Source organism: Papaver somniferum, chromosome 2 (assembly GCF_003573695.1).
Source record: "Papaver somniferum cultivar HN1 chromosome 2, ASM357369v1, whole genome shotgun sequence".
Classification (NCBI taxonomy): Eukaryota; Viridiplantae; Streptophyta; class Magnoliopsida; order Ranunculales; family Papaveraceae; genus Papaver; species Papaver somniferum.
The window spans coordinates 18,981,581-18,992,599 of NC_039359.1; positions in this window are offsets into that span (position 1 = coordinate 18,981,581).

Genomic DNA, 11,019 nt, shown 5'->3' on the forward strand with positions numbered 1-11,019 from the left:
AACACAGACACCAGAATTTTGTTAACGAGGAAACCGCAAATGCAGAAAAACCCCGGGACCTAGTCCAGATTGAACACACACTGTATTAAGCCGCTACAGACACTATCCTACTACAAACTAACTTCGGTATGGACTGTAATTGAAACCCAATCAATCTCACACTGATCCAAGGTACAGTTGCGCTCCTTACGTCTCTGATCCCAGTAGGATACTACGCACTTGATTCCCTTAGCTGATCTCACCCACAACTAAGAGTTGCTACGACTCAAAGTCAAAGACTTTAATAAACAAATCTGTATCATACAAAAAAGTCTACAGTAATAGATAAATCTGTCTCCCACAGAAATACCTACAAGTTTTTGTTCTGTCTTTTGATAAATCAAAGTGAACAGGAACCATTTGATAACGTGGACTTATATTCCCGAAGAACAACCTAGTATTATCAATCACCTCACAATAATCTTAATCGACGCGGCGAAAGAAGATATTGTGGAATCACAAACGATGAGATGAAGATGTTTGTGACTACTTTTATATCTTGCCTATCGGAGATATTAATCTCAATCCAACCGTTACGATTGTAATCAATACGATAGAATATGCAAGATCAGATCACACAACTACGAGAAAGTAGTATCGGTCTGGCTTCACAATCCCAATGAAGTCTTTAAGTCGCTAACCTGGTTTACAAGAAGAAACCTAAGGTTAAAGGAGAATCGAATCTAGCTAATACAACTAGTATCACACAGGAGGTGTGGGGATTAGGTTTCCCAGTTGCTAGAGTTCTCCCTTATATAGTTTTTGAAATCAGGGTTTGCAATCAATGTTAGCTTGGTAACAAAGCATTCAATATTCATCGTTAGATGAAAACCTGATTAGATTCAAGATAATGTCTTTCAACCGTTAGATCGAAAACTTAGCTTGTTACACACAAATGAAATGCACGATTTTTGTTGGTTCAACAGTCGTTAACCAAATGGTTAGCCATATAAGCACTTTCATATCAACCATATTCTTCTTCACCATAACTAGTTTAAATGACTCAAATGAACTAGTTAGAGAGTTGTTCAATTGTATAAATCTTATGTAACTACACAAGACACAATCGAAGCAAAAACAATTTCATTCACTCGAATCGATTCATGAAATTTATAGCCAAGGTTTGCAATTTGCATTCCTTAGTTTATATAAATAGTTCACAAATAATCTTCTTTAGATATAACCAACTCAAATTCGCGGACTTAAGTTCCCCGAAGGAGTTCACAAACTCCAGCAGATATCTCGGGATGAGAACCTCCGTCAGTTCGCGGAATGAACTCACAGCTCTTGTTCCGATTTTCCTGATCCACAAAGTACGCATACTTTGGTTCAAGGAATAAAGACTTATACATGTATATGTTGCCACAAAATGCTTATATCCAACAATGGTTATGTAATCTAAACTCCCATTTCAATGATTGAAACATTCTTAGAGGATGTTATATAGTTGTTATTCACGAACCATTTTTCGTCAAAGCCAGTTTCAAAGTGATTAAAACATAACATGACTTTCGTCACAAGGTAAAGATGAACTTGGCCAACGCGAAAGCTTACCAACACATATTTTGAGAAATAGATAGGGGAGATAAACTCGGCTCGAAATAGCAAATATGTATAATCAAAGTCCATATAGCAAAACGACTTTTGTTTCAAGATAGGAGATAGAGTAGATAGACTTTTGAATGATAGATATGTTCAAGTCTCCACATACCTTTTAGTCGATGAAGTTCCACCAGTTCCTTGAATAGTTCTTCGTCTTGTATGAAGATCGCCATGGAGTTCTTGAGCTGAACTACAGTTTCTATCCTAGTCCGAGACTTAGCTATAGTATACTAGAAATCAAGACTTATAGTTTTGATCACTAACATTGACAAACATGCGCATGCGAGTTCGACCGAGAAATGCTCTAACAATCTCCCCCTTTGTCAATTTTCATGACAAAACTATCAATATATATGGAATACAAAAATAAATAAATAAACTTTTGTAGCTCCTATTCCACATGCCTAATCTTCAACATTACTCGAAATCTTCGTCACTTCCAAGTACTCCAATGATCCCAAAGGTTGTAAGTTAAGCATCATCGTTGTTGAAAAACCGTAGTTATAATAATAAGAAAACATAATTCTCAATCATTGTTATACAGTGTCATAGTATCATTATGCAGCATCAAAGTTCAATGGTATCACAACTTCGACAACAATCGTATGGTGATATGTATCACTCCCCCTTAAATACTCCATCTCACATGGAAACCACTCCCCCTTACTTAATGATATGAAAACCATATGTATTTGTAGTGTGAACTACATATTAATTCTCTCACTTTTTGTCAAAAAAATTGGCAAAAAAAAAGAAAACGGGATCCTAATGAAATTTCCAAAAGAGACATTTCATGACCAAAAGAAAGCCTATATCAACTTGTTTAGATGCAATCATAAAGCCGAAGCTAAATGCATTCATCAAGGATTTTATAAAGATACAAGATAACCCCTATAATATTCCACAGCCGCACTCCCCACAAAGATCTGGAAATTAAGCACAAGTTCAATTAAGAACTCTCCCCCATAAAATGTCATTCCCGAAAAAACAACAAGAGCGACCTTAATTTCAAAAGAAAAGAAGGATTTCTTTGGATATAACAAATCACATACGAATATGATTTTGAATCCAGAAATACTCAATTAGATTAATCACAAGAGGACCCATAATTAATCTAATCGGAAATATACAACCAAATTAACCACAAAAAGTGATGAATTTAATTGATCATGCTCGACATAAGAGAACTTACAGAGCCTCATAGTATGACATAAAAATATGGATCGGGGAAGATCAATATTGCGGAATATACAAGGATTCATTCTATTTTCCATCACTATTTGCATAATGATATACAATAGACATAATCCTTGTAAACAAAAGTTCATCCTATCTTCCATCAATAATGACATAATAGACTTCAAAATTTTGTGATGTCAAAAGTCCATTCATTCTTTTATCAATACATGCATATCGACATACGAAAGACTTAACTTTTGACAAGGTATGGGACAATCATAGTTCACGGACGCAAACACGCATATCCCATAACAAATTGCAATATATAAAACCATAAAGATTAATACTGCAAAAATCATCTTCCAAACAATTTTTTAGAATTTAAACAAATAAACCTAAAAACATGAAGATGAAAACGTTGGACATAGTTATGTGTAATCACAACAATTGATATTCCAAACTCTAGTTATTCTTCTAAACAAAACAAGAAAATAGAAGATTTACTAGGCAAAAACTCCTATAAAGCATTTCACTTACTTTGAATACTCTTCTCATATTCTCTGTATTCATCAAGCTCATCTTCGATCAGATCAATTCTAGATTCCAGATTATCCATCTTTTCTTCAAGTCTCTTGGAAGAGGCTTCAAGTTCACTTTTTAGGGCAAAAACTTGTTCCAATACGATATTCCTGGTTAAAGAGAGCTTATCAAAATGAGAAACAGAGATGTTACCGTCCAGATAGGAACCGTGAATGTCAGTGCTCATCACATTATCAGAAGAATCGAATCGTATCTTCTTAGATGAAAAGAGAACAGTCCACACATCACTTTCTTTGCTTGAAAGACTTGAAGAGGACATGATAGAAGAGATAGATGAAATGTTTATGCAAAGGAGAAAAACTTCATTTTAAAAGCAACTGAGGATAGGATATAAATATCCAAATTGACCTTTGACCAAAACCCTAACATAATTGTTTATCCTCAGAAAAGGTCTTAAGTAGAAAAACGTTTGAACTCAAAACAGTTCTAGGATAAAATAAGCAGAAATCTTCCATCACAACCCTCTTGAAGATTATGATTTTTTTCTAAGAGGGATAGACAAAAATCATCAATACAGTATTACAAACTGTAGTTGTTCCAATCCCTTGCAGGATTGGGTAACTTCTTACGAGGGGTTGAAGTGTGTGTTCTACCTTGTTTCTGTTTGTTTTTACAAAAAAAAAGAGTTATCCACATCATTATTTCTTTATTTTAGCAAAGATTTGAATACCTTGATTGTTAATTTTGGTAAACTATGCATTCTATTGGAAATCTCTTTTACAAAGGGTGAAGGTTTTGTATGAGATTTCTTTTTCTTCTTCTGCAACCAACGTTTGACAGATGAGAGATTTTCTTGTTTCAAAGTGCCACAGGTTTTAAGATGATCCTGATGAACATGTGAGGAAATCACAAGATTAGATAAATTCTTGTGATTTTCTATATGATCCTTGTCGTCAAGGTGACTTAAGGATGATATAGAATCAGGAGGAATTTGCTGACAATTCATAGTCCAAGAGGTTCGATATGTTTCTTAAGAATCACGACTGATCATCTCCAATTTTAAATTAGTCAGTTGGTATTCCAGATTTTCAATCCTTTTAATTAAGACTTCCTTTTCAAGTTGAAGTATTTCTTAGGAAGTAAGATTGTTTATCATGGAATAATCAGGATTGTTAGGAGGACAGACGTGATTATCAGCAAAAAGATTAAGAGAACCATCATAGACATCATCCTCGGGACATTAGTCAAGAGTATCCATCCATGCTTTAGTTATCTCACTCGTCTCCTTATCAGGACATTTATAAGTATTGTGAATACTTCTATAGCACTTGAATCTAGAATTATTAACATAGTTCTTCTGAACTTTTTTATTGATTGACTGAGCTTTCTTTTGAGACTTTTTTTTTCTCTGTCTAAGAGATTTGTTAAGTTGTTGTATAAACAGTGACAGAGTTAAATTAAAGCAATTTTCCTCCGTTTTATCAGTCAATTTAGGACGTCAAGACTTACGGTCAGATGCAGCAACATGATTGCTAAACAGATGACGTTTCTCTCTTTGTTCAAGTTCAAGATCGAAATTTTTTAACTTTCCAGTTAGGGTATTTCTGGATAGTGTATCAAGGTTATTTCCCTCAAAGATGGCATGCTTATTAGAGTCGTATCTAGATGGCAGCGATCTGAGAATTGTCATCACAATGTCCTTTTCAGGAATAGTATTATCAAATGAAAAAGATGCATTAACAATTTCAGACACTTTGTGATTAAACTCATCAAATGTATATTCATCTTCCATACGAGGGTTTTCCCAATCGGAATTAAGGTTTTGAAGCCTAGCTTCTTTTTCACTGGTATTACCTCCGAATACGGTTTCTAAGATATCCCACGCATCTTTAGACCTAGTGCAATTTGACACATGGTGTTGAAGATTTGGGGTAATGGCATGTATGATGGCATTCAAACCGTCGGAATTTTGCTTTGCAACAAGTGTCTTGGCAGGACTGTATTTACCAATGTTCTTGGGAACTGTTGATGGTGGTTTTTAGTTCAGGGCTAAATTTGTAAAACCCTACATTTAATAGGCCGTCACTCTGCAAAGAGACATAGCCATGTGAAAGTGATGAGTGTTCAACCTATTGACCGACGCATTTATTGAGCAACTCTATATATATATATGTGAAATTTATCCAGAATGGTGCATGTAGCAACAATCCCAGATATTCTGTAAATTTTGGCACCTCGCCTGTATTATTCAGTTAATATAAGTTTCTTTGAATGCCTTCTGTGCTATGTTCCTCTGCTGAACCCTTAATGTTGATATGGCATGACAATTTGTTTTCACTCGCAGCAGAGTAGCAAGAATTTCCAAGTATCAATGATAAGGTCTTTGCATAAAGTATTCAATCAGAAAGCGTACTGCTCTCTGGTAATGAACTTAAAGAACTCTGTGTCAACACATAGAATTCAATCAATTTTGTGATAATTCACAAGATCCAGATAGTACCCTGACTAATTTGAAAAATTAGGGTTTTGCGCCTTGCGCAGTATATCAGACACTGCCTGTCGAAATTAAGCCTAGGAAAACTAGGTAATTAATCCTCCATGGATTAGTAGGTGCAAAATCTTGCCCAGAATCAGAAAACAAGAAATAAAGGAGCCGCGGAATAGGAGCAACAGCAAAGGGAGGCGTGGCCATGCCTTAGCCAGCCGGTGCCATTTGCCATTGGCCACGCCTCATATTGCCAAAACCGGCCCTATTTCCCTCGATCAATCAGGTCTCCTTAAATCCGCCACACGCACATAAGTTTTGGCTGGGCCCATACTTTCCGGCCCTATTTCCCATCGACCAATCAGGTCGCTTTAAACTTGCCATACCAACGTTAGAAGTGTGGCCACGCCCATGCTTGGACGGCCTCTCTTATGTTGACCAATCAGGTCGCTCTAAACCTGCCACAGTATCAAAAGAGGCAAATTTGCGCCAGATAGTCACTTTTTGAAGTTGCGCCAATACGCTAAATGGCATGCCAAACATGCCAAACGCGCATGCCAAACGTGTCATTCCGCTCCGGCATATTACTAGCATGTCGAACATGCCATGCCTCTCCAAAACACTAATCGGAATTCCAAACGTGCCGCTTTGCCACAGAAGCATGTCGAACGTGGCAACATACCATAAATAATGCACTTACGTGCCAACCCATCTTCTGTTCGTGGCCAATGCCATAACAGACTTCAATGTGGTTATCCTAACCAGAAACACGACATTGCATGGTCGAAACCCTAATTTCCAGTCGTGGCACAAATTATGCCACTTCAGGCCCCACAACATGCCACGAGACGTGCAGGACCCATGAAGCCCTAACAAAAACGCCATATCATAGCCACCCGTGGCAATCCTTGCTCATGTGGCTGTTTCCATATGATGGCCTGGCTATGGTTCCTTTGGCGTGGCTATGGCACCATTTGCACAAAACGTCGATGCGCCACGGCCACATGCCACATGCCGCATGTCGTATTCACTAATTAGGGTTTTGGCATGCCAAACCCTAATTTAGGTAAAATTGCTATGCCAACCAAGCCAAGTAACGTTTTCCAAAGAATTGGGATTGATGTGGTGATGAGTGCCAAATATTGTATTTATCTATCCCTTTTTGTTGGCATTTAACTCATCTTTTATGCATTAATTCTACATTTTATCCCATATTCTGTATTTTCATTGTTTTCAAGAATAAATATTTTTATTAATTAATTTTGCATTTTTAGGTAATAAATAAAGTTTGGATGAATCGCGGAGCGAAAAGAGCAGAAAAGTAGTGAAAAGCCGGGAGAAATCACGCAAGGAAGCCGCGAAGAATGGTGCGCACAACCTCATTTTCTATAACCAAAACCGCCTCCATCTGCAGCCGTCGGATTGGATCCATCTCATCATCTCGATGGTCATCCTTCATCCTGCGCATCAAAATCTGAAGCTCCGCAAAACACCTAGTGCCTAAATTCCAAGCCTTCAGATTAGATCATATTGAGATCCTACGGTCGCTTCTCTGCTGTTCATAAAATATCGATACTTCCGGTTAACACACAACACCTAACCTCGATCTTCAACGTGATTTTGTTGTATCAAGCATCCGACGGTCGCTACCAGACTCTTCAGGGATCACCGTCCGATTCACTACCAGCTTCGCATCAGTGACTCAGATTCGCCAACATCGAAATTTGATATCCCGCCTCACACATAGCAACCTAACCTATACCCTAAACTCGACCCATTCTTCTCCTCTTTTTTCTTCTTCCCCCACTCCTCTGCAGAAGAAACCACCGTACACACCACCTTCTCCACCTCTGTCACCACCTGCTCCGCCACAACTCTCTGTCACCACGTCCATCAAAGTAACCAATACCATCAGTTTCCCTCTTAGCCACCCACCTTTTTCTCATTTCTGCACGTCCTATCAGAAACCCTAGCGTGCAAAATTTAAATTAGGTCGAAAGTGAGGAGCAATGAAGACATGGAGAGGTAGAGGAGGACAAATAGAAGGATGTGCGACGTGATGATTTGGAGGTTATTCAAGGAATTAGGTGAGTTTCACCAAACCCTAGTTCTATACTGTTTTGGGGAAATAAAAAATTGGGGGAAAACCCTAAATGTGTCTGTGGGTATAAATTGGGACTGTGGGTGTGTGTGAGAGGGTATGCTCGGAGTAGCGACGATCCAGGACTTTCATGTCCTGTTAATTTTAGTTCACATGTTAATTTCAGTTCACTTGTTAACTTCAGTTCATGTCTGTTAATGTTGTTTCTTTTTAGTTCAATTTGCTGTTCTGTTAAATGTTCATGTTTCAGCTCAAAGTTCAGTTTTGTTCATTGTTAGTTCAGTTAGTTATGATCATGTTTGTTGTTGCTCACTGTCAGTTACATGTTCACTGTTGTGTTTAATTTGTTGTCACATTTGATGGAATGCTAGGCTAGATACATTTGAAGCTTTGAACTAATTGTGCAATGGAAGAAATCAGTGCTCATAGCAAGCTGATTTTCTTGCCATTCCTTGTGTATGCTTAGGCTGCAGTGTTGATTGAGCATTGGGAGAAACTAGTGCTCATAGCAAGCTAGTTCTCTTCCCATTCTATAGGAATGCCTGTATTCTTGCCTTAATATTGCTTCATTTCAGTTTCTTTATCATCCTTGCCTTGGCCTTAGGCCTTGGTTCATCTTGTTTTGTTTTGCTTTTGTTCACTGTTCTGTTGCTGTTTAGTTTTCATTTGCTTTGTTCTTTGTTTCTGCCACTGTTTTACTTTCACTTCCATGTTCATTTTGTTTGCTGTTTTCTTCCTTGCTTGTGCTATTGCTGCTACTTCTTTTCTTGTTACTTCCCTTGGCTTGCTGCAACTCTGTTGCTTCTCTTATTCCACTGCCCTGCAACTCTGTTGCTTCTCTGTTTTCTTCCCCTCCCCTGCTCCTGATCCTGCTGCTGCTATAGCTGCAGCTGCCTTTTCTTTCCCCTGCTGCTGCTGCTGCTGCTGCAACTGAGCTTGGCTCATAACAATCCCAAAAGCCCAAGCTCAGTTCTAAGCCCATTGTCCATTGTTTGTACAAACTGAAGTCCATTTCATTAAGGCTAAAAGCCCAATTCAGTCAACTGTGGGCTTAATCAAAAGCCTAAGTTTAAGGCCAAAGCCCATTTACACTTCAAAGACTAACTGAGCCCAAGCTCAGTTCATTTTATTGTTATCAAACCCATTAGTACTCAAAGCCCAATTTAAGCCAAAAGGCTTCATAGCCCAACAGCAATTTAGGAACCCAATTAGCTAGAAACTTCAAAAACACTCCCAATCTCTGTGGATCGACCCGTACTTGCACGAGCTACAACCGACGACCGTGCACTTGCGGTATTACTGTAGGCCCCCGTTTTTATTGTGCTAAATTTTATACACCCTTTCAAGGCCTGCCAAGTTTTTGGCGCCGTTGCCGGGGACTACCAAGTTTTTGGCGCCGTTGCCGGGGATTGGTGTTGTGTTTTTCTTGTTGTTTTATTAGCTATTTTTGCATTTCACTGCATAGCATTTGCATCTGCATCTGCTTCACTTCATTTGCTGTTGGACCTGCTGTTCTGAACCTGTTTTTCCTCTGCTGGGACGCCACCAAGGAAAAGAACCAAAGCCCAACTGGGTTTTTGCAACAATATCAGAGCAGCTGGGCTGTGCTAAAAAGGTAAGCCTAAACCCATTCCATTGAGAGAACCCAACCTGTGGGCTTCCAATTTTTAATTGTGGGCATGTAATTTAAAGCCAATTTTTGGGCTTCTCTTATTTTCTGTTGGGTTTGTAATAATTTATTTGTGGGCTTGTTTGTTTTTTGTGGGCTTGTTTAAATTCTTTCATTGGACTTGTATTTTGGACTCTGGGTTTAAACCCAGCTGAGCTTGTAACCGATTGTGGGCTTGCTTCCACTCAAGAGTGAACCTCGAAACCAAAGTTTTAAAACAAACGTCGGGCCTTAACAACTGGGCCAAATTAAACTTTCAAAATTAAAACTTGGATTTTCGTAGGCCGCAGCCTTCATTCCATTAGAGGACCAACAGTGGGCTTGCTCCCAATTTTAAAAACCAAATTTTATTTTCTTAATTTTATTTTCTTTTTAAAAAAAAAAAATATATAATATATATATATTTTTACGTTACTTTTTTTTCCTTGTTTAAAAAAAAAAAAAAATAAAAAAAAAAAAAAAAAAAAACCCAAAATTTTTACTTTTCTCCCATCCAAAAACCAAATTTTACTTGCTCCCATTTTAAACCAAAAGTTTTCTTTGCTCCCATTTTTAAACCAAATTTTCTTTTATTCCCATCAAAACCAAAATTTACCCATTAAAACCAAATAGTGGGCTTTGTGTCATTTCAAAATGGGCCAACCTCATGCTCTCCATGAATACATGTATCCGTCAATAAAATTCCATTATCATGTATTGTATTACCTCAAACCAATAACCCTTTTAAAATAAATGCAAGCATGATACAAATACTTCCTATATTTCGAGGGTTCGATTCTGAGAACCCCTATACTCATGTAAGAGAGTTTGAACAAATTTGTCGGACTATGCAACCTGATCATTTGTCCGAAGACTCTCTGAAATTGCGTTTGTTTACATTTTCTTTAAAAGAAAGGGCCAAAACATGGTTTTACGGTTTGAGACCACAATCAATCACCACTTGGGAACAACTCACTAATCAATTTTCCAAAAAATTTTCCACATCATAGGACCATCGCTATTCGTCAAAGTATCAATTGTTTTGTCCAATTGGATGAGGAAACTGTTTTTCACTATTTTGAACGTTTTAATGATTTGTTGAGTGAATGTCCGCACCATGGAATTGAGAAGTGGAGACTTGTCGTCATCCTCTATGAGGGACTAGACTTTAAATCTCGAACCATGGTTGAGTCTATGTGTAATGGTGAGTTTATTGATAAATCTGTGGATGATGCATGGAATTTTTTAGCCGAGATTGCAGAGAAAACCCATCAATGGGAATCCGTTAGGGAAACAGGAACAACACCACATGATATGAGTCACCCCATGAATTAGAGTTTTATTCTTGTAATAGCTCCGACCTTAGGATTGAAAATTATCCTAGATTGCAAAATCCTATCATGATGATGATGATGATTATGATGT